The sequence below is a fragment of the Tinamus guttatus genome, unplaced genomic scaffold (genome assembly GCF_059628265.1).
Source record: "Tinamus guttatus ecotype Peru unplaced genomic scaffold, ASM5962826v1 Tinamus_guttatus_pri_ptg000372l, whole genome shotgun sequence".
Classification (NCBI taxonomy): domain Eukaryota; kingdom Metazoa; phylum Chordata; class Aves; order Tinamiformes; family Tinamidae; genus Tinamus; species Tinamus guttatus.
Window position 1 is genome coordinate 834,206 of NW_028288906.1, and position 15,917 is coordinate 850,122.

At 43.5% G+C, this 15,917-nt stretch overlaps 1 protein-coding gene across 3 annotated transcripts in view; it reads left to right on the forward strand.

Moving 5' to 3' along the window:
- The first annotated feature begins 3,275 nt into the window (after nt 1-3,275).
- ZNF462 (zinc finger protein 462) overlaps nt 3,276-15,917 on the forward strand; it is an 87,743-nt gene continuing 75,101 nt past the window's right edge. For 2 of the 3 annotated variants that reach the window (XM_088530410.1, XM_088530412.1), the window contains exon 1: nt 3,276-3,735. The gene's annotated coding sequence lies outside the window, so the exon portion shown is untranslated. Of the gene's footprint in view, nt 3,736-4,191; nt 4,269-15,917 lie in introns of those variants that run through there. The other variant, XM_088530411.1, reaches the window with a different exon arrangement.

Consider the following 15,917-nt stretch of genomic DNA (forward strand, 5'->3'; position numbering starts at 1 on the left):
TAGCACCATCTTGAGCTTCCTGCTGGCTGCCCTCCCTTCTCTCCGCTTTTAGCCTTCCAGCATGGGGCTCACCACAGCTCCCAGGGGCTCCAGGCGCAGGGCATGCAGAGCAACGTACACGTAAATCACTGTGTGTAGCCAACATCTGGCCCGGGCACGAAGTGCCTGATCTCGCTCAGGTTTCCCTCTGGGGCTGCTCCCGATTTCCTGGGTCGGGGCAGGGTTCTGTCCTGTGCCAGGGGCTGCAACCTGTCCCTCTAGTCCAATCCCCAGCATAAGGGGGACTTCACCTTTCTGCTCCAGGCTGCAGGGGGCAGATTTTATAGATATAGATATAAATATATGTATGTGTGTGTGTATATATACATATATATATATATACTTATATGTAGTATCTATGTATCTATTCATTATTTTTAACCCCGTCTCCGGTGGTCACAGCCCACCCCGTGGCAAGCACCGTCCCTGCGGGGCGGCCGCCCCCTCGGCGCCCCAGATGTGACATCCAGATGTGACACTGCTCCCGCCCTCGGGAGCAGGCAGCAGCACCTTGGTGCCCAGCCCGGTGCCCCGGGCGCCCCGGGGGAGCCAGGTGCCAGCACCGGCTGAGGTGCGAAGTGTCTGCATTGCCCTTAATGGACTGTTAACTCGCGAGGCTAATGAGGCTCGGGCCGGGGGGTGGCGTTTAGCTCTGCTCTGCGGGCGCGGCGGGTGCCGAGACCCCCGCGCGGCGCGGGCGCTGCGCGCGGCTGCCCCCGAGCAGCTTCCCCGGCGCCGGCGGCCGCGGAGGGGACGGAACAAACTCTCCGGGAGGAAGTTACGGATTAACCTGCCCGGGAGGCTGGGGGAGGCGGGGGGCGACGGGACGGACACGGGGACCTCCCCAGCGGCGCTCAACCTGCCGCCCTCCGGGCACTGCCATCCGGCGCTGCCCCGAGCCCTCCGCTCCGCTCCGCCCCGCTCCGCGCCGGCGGGCAGGGCCCCCCCGGGCCCTCCGCTCCGCCCGTGTCCCCGGCGCGGGTGTCCGGCGGGCAGGGGGTCCCCCCTCGCGGGGACGGGGAGCTCCGCCGGGCACCTCCGCGGCCAGACGCGCCGCGCTCCGCCCGCGTACGCGGCTGCACATTGTCTCCAGGTCTGATGCCTGGTCCTCCAGAGAACCTTCATTTTGAAACGGGATTGTTGTTTCCCTTGAGGGTGGCTTGCCAGGAGTCAGGTGTTTGGGGGGTTTTGTGGTTGTGGGGTTGCTCTATTTTCTTTCTTTATTTTCTTTCTTACTTTCTCTCTCTCTCTTTTATTAAAAAAAAAAACGTAATTTCTGAGAGACAAAGAGGTAAATTATCTGCTTCGGCGTTGATGGTATGTCAAAGATTGCAAAGCCCAGGCGCTCTCTTCCTGAGAAGAGGATGATTTATAGAAAATTGCAGGCAGAACACATGCACATTCTGGCAGCCGTAAAGACAGTCCCTCCCTTTTCCTTAATGTTCTTTTATCAGCTTCTTAGGAGGTGTCCGCTTCATTTGTCTGCATGAAACCAGTAGTCTTAGCAGGAATCTCCAGTTCTGATGCTTTCCGTCTTTTCCTTAAGAAGGATTCTCTAAATCCAACAGTTCTCCTTCTGCCCAGAAATTATTCTTTCTCCCATTTCTCACAGCACTTGTTGGGAGGAGGGGGGAGCGGAAAGAGGAGAGAGGAGGAGGGAGAAGATCTTTCTTCTGTTTAGTGATTAACTTGCACGGCTCAAAGAAAGAAAAGCTTTAATGGGAGAGATCTTGCCTGTGTGCTTTGTACTCACAGCAGTCCTCGGGATGGGAAGATCGGAGAGTGCATGGGTTTAATATTTGACTAGTACCTGGGCGACCGATTTTTGTTAATTTATTTTATTGCAGTCACTGGTGTTTCTGCATTTGGTCTTCAGCTGAGCTGGGAGAGTTCAGACAATGAAGTTCTAACATGCCCGACCTCTCCCATAGCCAGTAAAATCTGGACTGCCTTAAGAAGATCCTCTCAGCTCCACCACTGAGGGAAAAAAAAAAAAAAAAAACAACTTCTCCGAGCAGGGGAGGGGTCTCCCCTTCACCCGAACCGCAGATTTGGGGTTCTAGTCTCTCTTCCAACCATGCAGACTGCAGAGCTTGAGAGCTCGAGAAATTCCATGATGTTCCAATACCAGTCATGCCCTTGTGCTCAAATTGATTCAGCCTCATTCCCATGCATTGATTTTCTGAGTCTGCACACAACCCCTTACCGCCCCCCTCCCCAGCCCCCCCACCGCCCACTCTCCAACGTGAGACAAAAAAACTAGAAAGTGTCTGACTTGGTGTTTGGGGAAGAAATGGGAGGTTTGGGGGGGGGGAGAGGGGGAGTAAGAGGGATAGCTTAGCACAATGATTAATAGAAATGAGACTAAATAAAAATGCAGGCTAGAGCAGCTTTGTCTTTGCTTTCTTGCCTTCATCACCCCGACACCTTTCTTTGTGAGCCTTGATCATTTCTTTCCACGGTTTTAAATAATTAGCTACAAAAGAGCAGGGAACTTAGGGTTGTTAAGCATAAAAGTTATTTTAGGTAGGATTATTTATTTTATTTTGCAGCCAAAAAACGTTTCACCAAGCTAGGAAGCAATTTTGGTGCTCAGTAGTACAAGCTCTCTTTTCTCCTAAATGCCTGTGAGAAATAAAAAACCTGGAGATGACAGTGTCTTTATTTCCGGGAGAAGACTTCAAAATACGTGCCAGAAATGGACAATTCGAGTCTCCTTTCTCCACATCAAATGCAAGCTGGAAGGGGGATTAAAAACCAACCACGTGGTAGATCTGGTTTTATACTTTGCAACCTCCAGCTCCATTTATGTTCTTTACCCTGCTCAGGGAAGATTAGCCTCTAGATGGATGTGTCTGAGGGATCACCTCAGGGGCAGATCTGCTTGCAGAAACCGGTTTTTGCCATGGCTGGAAGAGAGCTATGACCCAGCAGAGAGCTCCATCTGAGCGGCTCCCCCAGCATCGCAGAGGCTGGTGAGCGCTCCTGTGCAAGAAGCTTTGTGAAGGCAACAGCTTGGAAGGGGAAGCTCTTCAGATCTTTTCCCCCTCCTTCTCCTCCTCCCTGGCCTGTGAGTGATTCAGTGTCCCAAACCTTAACTTTTTGTTACCACCTTCCTCCTCTTAATCTCCTTCATCTCCAACACCTCCTCCTCTATCACTACCATCTTCTCCTCCATCTGTCTGCCTCCTGGATCTCTCTTGTTTGCTTGCTTTCCCCCCTCCTCTTCCACCTCCCTCCCTCTCTTTCTTCTTGCCTTTTCCTCCTCTCTTTTCTTCTCTTCTCTTTCTCTTTTTCCTCCTCTTCCCCTACACGTTGTTGTTGTTGTTAGAAAGGATTCTTGCACCCCCTGGTGCTCTTGCGTTTTGTGTGGTAGGAGAGGAGATTGTCTTCTTTCTCTCTCTCCCTCTGGTTGCTCATTATTCAGAGAGAGACACAGAGGGTGAGTGAGAGAGAGAGAGAGAGACGGATATCTCAGGTCATCTGCAGCTGCAGCAAACCAGTGAAGGAGAGAGAGAGAGGGAGAGAGAGAGGGGGGGAAAAGCAGGGAAAGATGGCGATCCTCCATTGCTGAGACCTGGCAAGGAGCACATGAGACTCACAAAACAACTTCCACAACAATAACAAGAAGAAGAGCTAGGCAGAGAGGAAGAGGAGAGGAGGCAGCAGCCAGAGCAGCAGTGCCGGGACGCTCCTGTAAGTTCTCGCAATTAAAACCCATCTCCGGTTTGGCATTGGAGAGATCATCTCTCATGTGTATATATACATATATATCTATATCTCTATAATTTTTTGGTCTTTTCTGTCTTTCTTTCTTTCCACCACCTTCCTCTGAAATCCATTCATTCAGCCAAGAGAGGAAGGAGGAAGAAAGAAAGGAAGAAAAAAAAAAAAAAAAAAAGAAGAGGGAGCGAGAGCGGGGTGTTTTGTTTGAGAGAGAAGTCTCTTGCATGGAGGAGGAGAAGAGGAGGAGGTGCTGGTGGTGGTGGTGGTGTTGGTAGTGGGAGGAGGAGGAAGGCGGTTAATTATTTTTTTGTTGTTGCATTAAGGGGGGGGGGGATATGGGGAGATAAGTGAGATATCAGCCGAGCTTTCGGGGTGGGGGGTGCCCGTGTGGATGTGTGTGTGAGAGAGAGGTCTGGATGGTGCTGTGCGTGTGGACTTGGATCAGAGACGGGAGAGACACGGAGGAGAGAAAAGCTCCGTGCTGGCACGACCCAGGCAATCGGGTGACCTCTTTCTTCCTTCCTTTCCTTCTTTCTTTTCTTTCTTTCACTCTCGCTCTTGCTCTGCTCCTCTGTCCCCTCTGGCTGCCGTCTCCTCGCCGCTGGCAAGGCTGGTCCCTCAGCCGGCGGTGGTGCCCCCTCCGTGGCTCTCCTGGAGTTGGGATGCGGGGGTCCCCGGCGGCTCTGGGGCTGGGGGGCTGGTGGTGCCCGCAGGAGGTTGCTTGGAGGAGGACAGCGTTCAGCTGGAGAGCAGGAGCCATTACACACGCTTCTGCTCTCCTCTGAGAGAAAGAGAGCGAGGAGGGAAGAAAGGAAGGGAAGGAGCCCAGTTCTTCTTGCTCAGTTCCCCGATGTCCCTACCTTTAAACCAGGCAAGGGAGAAGGAGCTTCCTCCCCTGTTCTTTTCTCCACCACCCGGAGCAGCTTTCTCCCTATCTCTCCCCCTCTTTCCCTTTCTTTATCTCCCTGTCCTCCATTTGCAAGCTGTCTGCTTTGGTTCCAGTCCAGGCTCCACAACACAAAGCTTCTCCTCGCTCTCACACACATGCACACACACAGTCCACAGGCTCTTTATGTCTTCTGGAGTAACCTTCTCCTTCCCCCCTCTGCTCCTCTTAGCATTGTAGTTTCTATCTTCTACACAGAGAGATCCTCCTGGAGCTTCATGTAGTTCTGATCTGATAGGATTTCTCCCCCCCTCACCTCCCTCCTTTGGGGAGAAAAAAGGAAAAGTTTCATTCGTTTTTCTGGTGTTTGGAAGGAGAAAGACCTTCAAGTTTGAGTGCTTTCTGCTGCTGCTTTTGTGTGTGTGTGTCTGTGGGGGTCTGTTTGTCTCATGAAGCTGCTTGCATGTCTAAGAGGAAGTGACTAGTTTGGCAGAGAGCTGTGATCTGAGTCAGGTAAGCCATGTCATGTTCTCTAGCTCCACCAGAAAATGGAGGAGAGAGAGAGTAGACAAAGCTGAGATGGGAAGTGCTCCTAACATCGTGGATGTCTCTCCATGTTTTGAAGCTTTGCTGGCAGTAGCTGGCTTAATCATGATTTTTTCCCCTAGGGTTTCTTCAGCTTTTTCAATGTACAACATTGTGATGGGTCTTCTCTCTGACTTCATGCTATCAGGAAATGAGGATTGGAGGAAATTGCTCAGATTCTCCTTCACACAGAGAAACACATCCTCAGGCTTTTTTGCTCTTATGCTTTCATGTGGAGGTCACCTTTCTAGATATTTTTCTTTGGTTAAAGACCACAGAATTTAGAAGGTTGATCGGTTGGCCAAAGAAATAGTGCATATATGTATATATTTATAGATTTTTGAAATCATTTGGAGGTAAGTGCCCACAGCTTGAGACTGCTCAGGTTCTTCCACAGAACATCATGAAATGTATTTTTTTTCTATGTGATGATGGTGATGCCTGATTTTGAGGATTTTTAACTTCTCATTTTCAAGAGTATTTCTTCTTTTGGATGTATTTTAAATTAAGATGAAATATTTTTCTTCACTCCCTAGGTTGCATAAAAATGATACTGTGAAGCTTTTAGCAGGTTCCTCAGAGCACCATAAAATACACAATTTCTCCTGGAAAAGCTAAATGGTTTCACAGTTATCTTTTTTGGTGTCCTAAAACATTTTTTTTCTGAAAACTTTTGGCAACATTCTTGCTAGGATTTTAATGTCATTATGGAAACTTAAGATCTTTAAAGTAAGAAAGAAGCTGAAAAGGAATCTGTGGGTTATTTTTTTAACCCACCTTTTCATCTGCAATCATTTTGAGTAATCTCAAATGAGACCTCATTCTTTTTTTCACCAATCTCAATTTGCACATCAGTTGCGTAGCAGATGCAGTTCCTCAAAAAATTCAAATTCAAACTCCATGTTGAAATGCATGAGGGTACAGAGTGCAGTGCTACTGAGCTTGAAGGCATTGCTCCATGGGAAGGTATTGGTACTTTTTGAACAAAAACCACTCAGAGAAGCTTAGGAAGGAATGCTTTACATACGAGAGGCATAAGTGATAGGATGGGAGACCAGTGAGTTTATACACACTCCCCCAAGTGTACCAACAATAGAAGGATTTGAAGATGTAATGACTAGTGATGAACCTGGTATTGAGATGATGCAAGGTTAAAATCAATGCCTTTCTTTTGTATTTTGCTATAGAAATTGTATATCATGTAGCATACCTGGAAAATATATTTAATTTCTTAAATTCTGGTTGGTGATATGTCACTCAGCTTTCTGTGATACCTTCCATGTCTCTGAAATGAAACATGTCCTAAAGTGGACAACTGAGATGCTATTTCAGATATGTTTATTGTTACATTTGGATGAAGTAAAGAGAAAATGAGAAAATTTAACTTTTTTTTTTTTTTTTTTCCCTGAGGTGGTATTCATGGGTGCAATTTTCAACTTCAATACAGGTCTCAGTCAGAACCCACAAAAGAAAATGAAACACTCCCCATAGAACTTCGATGATTTGGGTCACATTCTAAGCCATCCATTCCCTCCATCATGTATATATCCTCCTTAGATATCTGTCTGTATTTCAAATTGTGAATATCTTCTTAGTTAATGAAAGGTCATCCTGGCAGATGCTTGCACTACAATGTGGCCTGCAAATATACTGCTCTTGAACATGGAATGGACAATCTAAGAATGAGTTTGAGATTTAAGATGAGGATCTTTATAAAGGGGGCTTGAACATCTACCCTGGACTAATAGGAACCCTAGAAAACCAAACATTCTTGGAACAGTTTGAGTTGGAGTGAGAGTGGTATTACTTCTATGGGGGATGCTCTTCACTATGAGACTGAAATATCTTCAGAGAGTAATATTCTAGTTAATGCTGTTAGTTGCTTTCTGGATGGATTGAAATGAAGTTCACCTTGCTGTTAAAGGTTTAAAAAGGGACTATTTTGATTTTTAAAACAAAGACAAACAAACAAAAAACAAAAGCCACTCCAAAACAATCCAAAGAATCCAAAGAAAGATTATCTTAATTCCTTTAATTCATTCAGTTCTCCTAATTCATGAGATATTGATGACTAGCATGTTCTTGACAATTACTAATTTCTGTATTTAAACAATGGATTTTAGTTCTTTTTGATTTGTGAGCATCTAGAAATTTTTGATGGTGCAAGCTCTTCAAGAAGCTCCATATTCATAGCTTGTTCTTCAGCATATAAACATATTCACTCTTCTCAAAAAAAAATACTCTGCACACCACTGCCTAAAACATTATATTAAACCCATAAATTGGTTTACTTATATGCTTTTATTAGGTTCATAATGCATTGCATTGTTGAGAAGTATAGCTTTAAAAAAGTCACATTTAGAATTTATTTCCATCAATTTTCAAAATTATTTTGTTATGTGAGGAAAACTAAAAAACATGTTGTGTACACTCAAACTGAGAAGAATGTAAGTACAAAATGGGATTCTAGGTATGGAAAGCAGAGAAACAAAAAGCAAGAAGAAGTAGGAAAAATATGATCATTTTAATTTAGTCAACTTGAAACCAAATTTCATAGTCTTGTAAATTTTGACTTAAAGAAGGATGGATTCTTTTCTGAAGACACAAGTGATTAAAAAGTGAGTTGGTAAGTGTTGGAGGAGAAATGTGCTCTGTGTAGATGTTTGGACATCTGGCAGATGTTACTCTGGGCCCTAAGGAATGGACAAATTTAATTTTAGCTTTAGAAAGGAAATGGGAAGAACTAGCATCTTATAATAGAACAAGTTCCAGTTTGAGGAAGGTTACTTCACAAAAGTCTAAAGATGCCTCTTGAAATTTGGAACTGCCAGTAACAAGTGCAAAAGAGGTTTTCCTATCATGGTTTTTGGATTATTTACAAACAATGTGTAGAGTTACAGTATAAACTGAGATTGCTCTGGTTGGCTGTAACACTTTCTCTTCCTGTTGTTGTGGATAATTTCTCAAATTGAGCAGAAGAACACAGCTTTGTAGTGCAAGACTTAGGAAAAGGACTCATATCTGTGAAATTGTTAAATATGTAGTATTCATTAACTAACTTTTCTCTGATATGAAGTTATTGCTAACCACATCCTGAGACAAAAAATGGAAAAACAAACAAACAACCCCTGCCCCCTCTCTCTTGCCCCCCAAAATCTTGAAGCGCGACTGAGGTACTGGTAGAAGAAGTCGATCTTTTTTTGATAGATCAGGGAAGGTCTATGAAGACCTTTATGTCTTTGTGTCTTTGTTCTTATTTTGTTCCTTTTGACTTTCTGTTCTTCTTCCTTGCATTATAATAGGAAATGGTGCAAATACTCTTTTCATGGAGGTTTCTCTATTTTGAACTGAAGTAACATATTTTGTGAACTTGTTCCAGATGAAAACTGTCTACTGCTAATGGCAGAATTGTATGATTTGTTTAACACTTAAAAGATATGATCAAGTATGAACTTCTAATTACTGTCTTCAGTAAGAAGGTTTAGGTTCATCAATCTAAATGCTTGCTGTCTTTTCAAACAGTTCCTGTCTTCTAGAGTACTAAATAATCAAGCAGCCTCCTTGTGTTTTTTAATGGCAGTCTTTCGGGTGCTTAGTAAAATATATGGTCTTCGACAAGAGTCTACAAAGTGTTAATTGAGGAGGGAATAAGGAGAATTCCCACTCACTCTTCAGTGAGTGAGAGTAATTTTGAAGAAGTATGATAAGAAAGAAGGCTGCTCAAATATCTTCTAACCTCTTAGAGAGAGGAATTCAAATTCCTTAATCAAAGAGGTGCTGGAGAAGGTCGTTTGATGCAAGTCTTCAGCTGCTGGCAGAGACATAGTTAACGTTGTAAAAGGTTGAACTTCAGCATGGCACTTCTCCAAATGAGTTGACTGTTGAAAATAAAATGTTCCAGAAGAACTGGGAGAACAGGAAAGAAGTTAAAATAGCATGGTTTGTATGCCAGTGCTGAAAGAAGAAAAGGGGGGAGGAAAGGAGATAGTTCAACTTATGATAATTATCTTGTTGGTTGTAGTGAAAAGTCTTTAATAGAGGTTTCCAAATGAGGGGACAAGATTTAAAAGAATTCAGTTGTTGTTTATGTCCTGAGTTTTGGAAATATTCTTCTGCTTTCTCCATGTGTTTGGGAAGTTCAATGCATGGGTAAATGGGTCACATGAGATTATTTTGAGTTTTATTCCATTTTATCTTTTTGACTTTGGAAACAATACTGATGATCTGAAGTCTGCCACTCATCTCTTGACTTTTAATGAAGCTATGCCACATATTGTGGTGCAAACATAGCTCTGAAGGGGTTTGAAAAATGTCTTAGGAGATGGGAATATTTATTTTTAGTGTATTATACTTGAATCATCAGCCTTGTATACGGCTGCCCAAGCACTGCTTGAAGAAACTTTTTTTTAAGCAATGTTTGGGAAATAACTTTCTCTCCATCATTGGTTCTTGAGATCACTTTGCAGTCATTTTTGAGACCCATCAGTCCCATATGTAGCAATAATGGTGTACTGTTTCTCCATGATCTAAAAACCTTCTTGTGCCTCTCTGGGTAGTCTTTGCAGTTTACAGTACTTTTTTGAGTAGGACTGAAAACAATTTTTTGAGAAGGATATAGCAAAGTTCCTCAAGAAAAATACTCAATATAACTTTATTTGGTGCTTCAAATTTAAAGATGGAAATGAAGCATTTCAGGATGTGCAATCATCATTCTCGAGTGAAGAGTCAAATACAGTCTTTTTAAGAATACATATTTAATAATGTCAGCATAAAGAGCTGTAGGCACAGCATCAATGTCATAAGTGATTAGGGAGGACTTACTGAGAGCTTATCAGGGCAGCAATCATTGCAAGGACAGTGTGCTGAGGACAAATAACTCAAGGAAAACATTTGATTCACTAGTCTACTGATGTTAGTTTTAAACCAGTTAAATCAATAATCCAGTTGTTAAGGGTTTTTTTTGGGGGGGGGGCGGTGAGGAGTGGAAAGCAGAAAAATGGAGAGTTACTTCATGCTCTTGTGAGAGGAGAAGATAGATACCTTCATGATGTGCCTTCTCCTTTCAATTCCAGGGATATAAAATTAATAACTTGCTAGTCATTTAGGTAATGGGTGACCAGCAGCACTGGGCACTGTATCTATCTGCAGCATTTGTTACAGGTACAGACTCTATGCTGACCTGAAGATTAAGAGGTAGGATGTTGAGTGACGGCATTACTGTTGCTAATAAAAAGCTCTGGAAAAGGGCCTGAGAACCCCAGCTGCTGTCATGGAAGTCAGGCCTTCAAAGGATACAAGGATTAGTGTGTCAGGAAAAGTAAATGGTAGCATCAGCACAAGTAGAAAATAGGCAGAGCTATTCAGCAAACAGAAAAGTAGGCTAAGGCATGCCATAATTATGTGTAGTGGAAACTTGCTGCTAATAGAGCTATTGCGTGGGGTAGAGAGGCAGGAGAATGATTTTTCAAGACAAAACAAAGCAGACATTACAGAGAATGATATAGGAAGACTGAGGATTCAGTGTGCTCGTGATAATGTGAAAGAGAAGACTTTGTTTTGAAAGATGCTAAAAATGGAATCTTCTGATGTACATGTGGTCACTGTTTCCGTGGCCTTGTGGGACAATAGGGGCTTCTTTGCACTGCCCGAATGAGCAAGCTCTTCCTTCTCTCTGGTAGTTCCTAAGACTCAGATAGTGCTGCTTCAGGGTGGTAACAGTGATTGTGGGAAGAAGGCATCATAGGATATTCTTTCTGGGAAGAAGATGGGTCATGCTGCTGATACAAAGCAAACTGGACTGGTCAGTTGCCATGCAAATGGCTTCAAAATAGGGTAGTGCCATGATCACCTCCTTCCCACACATTGTCCCCAGATCTTTGATTGCTAGCAAAGAAAAGGGAGAGTGGGAGAAGGTGACATCAAAAATTTGTGATCTAGAACTCCATTTTTTCACATTTTTCCTTGACTATCAAATAAATAGGGTGGATAAGTGAAGACTGTATGTGCTGGAAGAATTGGGTCAAGAATGACATACAGGATGCTGTATTTACCATCCAATGGCTTGAAATTTAGTTGACTGGTTGAAGACTTTAATATAATGTCTAGCCAAGAAAGGGATCATTAATAAAGGACTTGCTGCAGTCTGAAAGTCAGAGTTCAGCTGCCTGATAATGATTTTTTTCCTTTCTGATTTATTCTTCATTTTGATTTTAAATTGGCAGCTCAAATAGTTCTATATTTCCCATGTTGCATTTGGCTGAAGTTCTAGAGTGATCAGTGAAGTTGGTTAATATGGTTAATGATGGATTTGTTTGATTGACTCCCCTTCCCTTCCCTTCCCTTCCCTTCCCTTCCCTTCCCTTCCCTTCCCTTCCCTTCCCTTCCCTTCCCTTCCCTTCCCTTCCCTTCCCTTCCCTTCCCTTCCCTTCCCTTCCCTTCCCTTCCCTTCCCTTCCCTTCCCTTCCCTTCCCTTCCCTTCCCTTCCCTTCCCTTCCCTTCCCTTCCCTTCCCTTCCCTTCCCTTCCCTTCCCTTCCCTTCCCTTCCCTTCCCTTCCCTTCCCTTCCCTTCCCTTCCCTTCCCTTCCCTTCCCTTCCCTTCCCTTCCCTTCCCTTCCCTTCCCTTCCCTTCCCTTCCCTTCCCTTCCCTTCCCTTCCCTTCCCTTCCCTTCCCTTCCCTTCCCTTCCCTTCCCTTCCCTTCCCCTCCTTATTTATTTATTTCCTACTCACTTCTGGCCAAAACTTCAAGATGGCCCTGAGTCCCTGTTTATTCTAAATTAGACTTAGATTGCTCCAGTTCTGTCAAACTTCTATGAATTTGTGGGCGTGTGGATCATCGTAACTGGGCTTTAGGGGTCTCTGACCAACCACCAAAGAGACCAAATGGCTAGTGGCCAGCTTTGAAAATCTTGGTCTTAATTTTTTGAATTCCTTAAACCATCCATCCCTCCATGCAGTAGAATAGACATAAACAGGATTTAAGAGGGATATGAGAACTTAAGACCTGGGTATTGCATGCTATTGCTGGTTATGGTGAAACAAAAGAATATGTATGAAAGAAAAAAAAAGAAAGAAGCTCCTTTGTGGAGTGGTTCTGGTCAGTGAGAGGGCGGCAGATTTAATCTGTTGTTTGCAAATACAGGGAGATCTAGGAATAGTGATAGGTGGTTTCTATGTTGCTTTGGTTGTTCAGATGATCATTTGTTCTCAGATCTGCTATTGACTGTGGTGGGTATGGCAAAGATACAAAGTATCTATGTAGTTTATCTGGTAATGCAGTAAAATCTAGGAAGGAAATGGCTACAAGGAGACAGTTCATCCTCTGTGTTGTATGACAAGTGGTACTGGCAGAAAAATAAATAAATGACAACATTTATTATGCAAGTTAGGAATAATTTCTCCTCACTTGATTGGTCTGCTGTCTTGCCCAATCAGTTTTTCCTTTCCTTGTCTACAAGTTGGATGGCATTGACTACAGGATATGGAACCTCCCGTGCTGGTGGGCTCTGAAACCATGCTTCTATTACGCACAGCTAAACAACTTGACAAGTGTAAAAATGTTAGCAAATGGCTGATGGAAAATTGAGAGCAGCCAGACAGCTCTCAGTCCAGTTAATTAGCTCCTGGCTGCTGAATTGTTACTGCCCTCTCAAATAGCTGTAGCTTGCAGCCCTGCAAGAATGGCTTTGGGTTCCTGGCCAGGAGTGCATCCCCAAAGTTGATTTGTGTAACCTGAAGTCTGTGTGGACCAGTTCCTCCTGGTCTAACTGACCTTTTATCTTTGGTGGGGGAGGGCAGTGGGGAGAAAGCATATCGGCTTTCAGCTATGTCAGGTCATATGGAGGTCAAGTTCTCTTGTCTGTGACCAAGCGATCAAGTGTATGGTGTAAAACAGCACTGCCTGTGATAGCACCAGGACCGAGGGAGAGGAGGACCTTATCAGGTCTTCAGGAGGTAAATATGACCGAAGGCCATTGTGTGAATCAGCGTATATGATGGTTCTCAGCTCAGGGTTTGGTGGAGTTGGGTATTTAACCCTTCAGGTGCTGGCTTCCAGTATGTTTCCTGGGCCTCGCCCAGCTTGAGAAGAAGCTGCTGTTTCTCAAGAGCTTGCAGGTTTCTGCTGCCAGGTTATCTGGGCACCTTCTGAAATTTCTGGCTCCAAGGGCATAACTGTATTACTCACTGGAGCTGTTGAAAGAGTGAGTCAATTTATTTGGGTCTACCAGCTGCATGAATAAATGAGTAAACCTGAATTATTTTTAAATGATCAGATTACAGAGGTGATAATGTACTACAATGAATTTTCCAGTCCACGCCCTCTCCACAAATGCTCTGCTGTGTTTCAACTTTAGGAATATGTGTGTGTTTGAGAGGGAAATACAAAATTTTCAGCATGTTGGCTTCCCAAGGAACCACATTAAAACTGCTGAGGTCACACTCAGGAAATGTCTTTCAGACCAAAAGCCTTGAGTCAGAAGTTGCTTGGCAGGATGACAGGCAGGTTGACCAAACGTTGCGCGTGATGTTGTCTTGCAAAACACCCCAAAATGCTCATTGCCTCCATGGTTCTTCAGTGCTTCCAGAGGTTCAACCATGTTACTTCAGTTATGTGCAGGAGCATAATTTGCTTGCTGGTGTTGTGGTCTTATCTCTGAAGATACTTATTTTAAGAATTCATGTCCACATAGGTTTGCTAATACTGTACTGTAATATCAGATGGGCTGCTGAGACCTCAAGGGGGTGAGCAATCTATTTTTAGTGTGTTTGAAGGGTAGATGATGTTTCAGATTGTGGAATGACTTTCTGGGGGGCCTGTTACCATATACTGAAGTTTTGTATGTCATGGCAGTGGAGGCCAGTCATATGATGATGAGGTAGTAACTTAAATGGGACAAAAAAAAATCCAACTCTTTGGGGAAATTTTAAAGATAGATGGAGCTAAAATGCCACACGATCTATTCTTATACTTGTTTCCTTGATATGCTGAAGGCATCTAATCTTCTTTACAGGTGAAATGAGCAGCCTGCTTATGGGCTGAAGGCAGTGCCTGCTGATCTGTTGACATCCAGTCTGGAGGGTTATTCATGGCTAAGTAACAATTTTAATAATGGATGACCAAAATACCTTTTTTTTTTTGGTTGCCCAAGTGGTGTGAAGAAGATGATTTGTGCTCTCCTTCCACACCAGAACTTAGTCTTGGAAGGGCATTAGATAACAGCAGTTCTGCCCTATTTGAATACATTTGAGACCTGAACCCTGCAGAGATTGGGAGCTTTAGTTTGAGAAGATTGCAGTTGACAAATGCATGCTCTCAGGAATCTGAACGGTGAACCCAGTCTTGCTTTGGAAGCACTGTACTATAGTGGTAGCCATGAAGAACAGATTTTAGTGATTTATTATGGTTAGATTTTATATGGATTGCCTTCCTATTTTCTTTGGAAGGCAGTAGAGCTGCAACTTTTACAGGATTCTTCTTACATTCCTGGGAGTTTGTTTTGTATGCAGGCGTGTATGCTTTATTTATTTATTTAATAAATCCTCACTGCCCTGTTAGAACATTAACAAAGGCTTTTTAACAGGTCAGACCTCAGCTACCATTGCATTCTCTTGTTACTGTAGCACATTTGGCAGATGACAGAAGATGGGGGCTAAAGCCCTTACCGTGCAAAAGCTTATTCATGTGTGTAGTCCCTATGATCTGATTTCGAATTTCACTGCAGCTACTCCTGTGAGTAAACATTTGAAGATCGGATCCTTAGCTACATGGACTGATTCTTCTGGAGTTTTTAGGGAGGCGTTTGGAAATGGCATCTTAAATAGAAGATGTCTTCAGCTTTCAACACCTACCACCTACATGAATGAGATGTTCATTTGTGGTTGCATGTGAGGGCATGGTGGTAGTTCATTTGCAGGAGCCAACGAGTGCTAATGGACTAGATAATTCTTTCATTTCCAATCTTTCTCTTTTTTTTTTTTTTTTTTTTAATTCTCACTCTTTGTGTTGTGACAGGGGGAGAGTGCATGTGATAAATACTTAAACTAGACTTCACTTAGTGCTGGCATGTCCCTCATGTATGATTCCATATGAGGAATATGAGTTTCATAGGAGCGTTCTGGTGAGAACGTTCAAGTTTAAGTTGCTTGGCTGCCTGCAGATGATGTTCATGAATATTGGAGCCCCTGTGCTAACTGTGGTGTTCCTGGAAGACACAGCTTTTGATATATTTTTTTCCATGAGATGTTGGCTTGAATGGTAATAGATACTAATGTGGTAATTGCCTGTTCAAGAGAGAGCTGCTTTGGATCAAGAAACATGCAACCTAGGCCTTTTTACAATGAGAGGAGTGTGTACATTTGCATGTGTGTACATAATACAAGTTGCTATCCATGTGGTTCATACTGCTATGGTACTTCATCTGGCAGATCATTTAAATATTTACTCCAAAAGATCTTGTTCTCTGTTGGTGTGAAGCAGCATTTCCAGTTATTTTTAGGTCATTTTCATCTTAGCAACCCTGTTGGAGATAAACCAGGCACAAGTGCTGTAAACTGTCCCTGCGTTTTGATAGAATTTAATAAAATAAAGTTTAATGATTTAGTCCCAAGGGGAGAACAGACCATCTGGTTAACAGAAGGTTAGGCCGAGTGATGTAGTGTTGAGAGTGCCACAAACCAACCCAG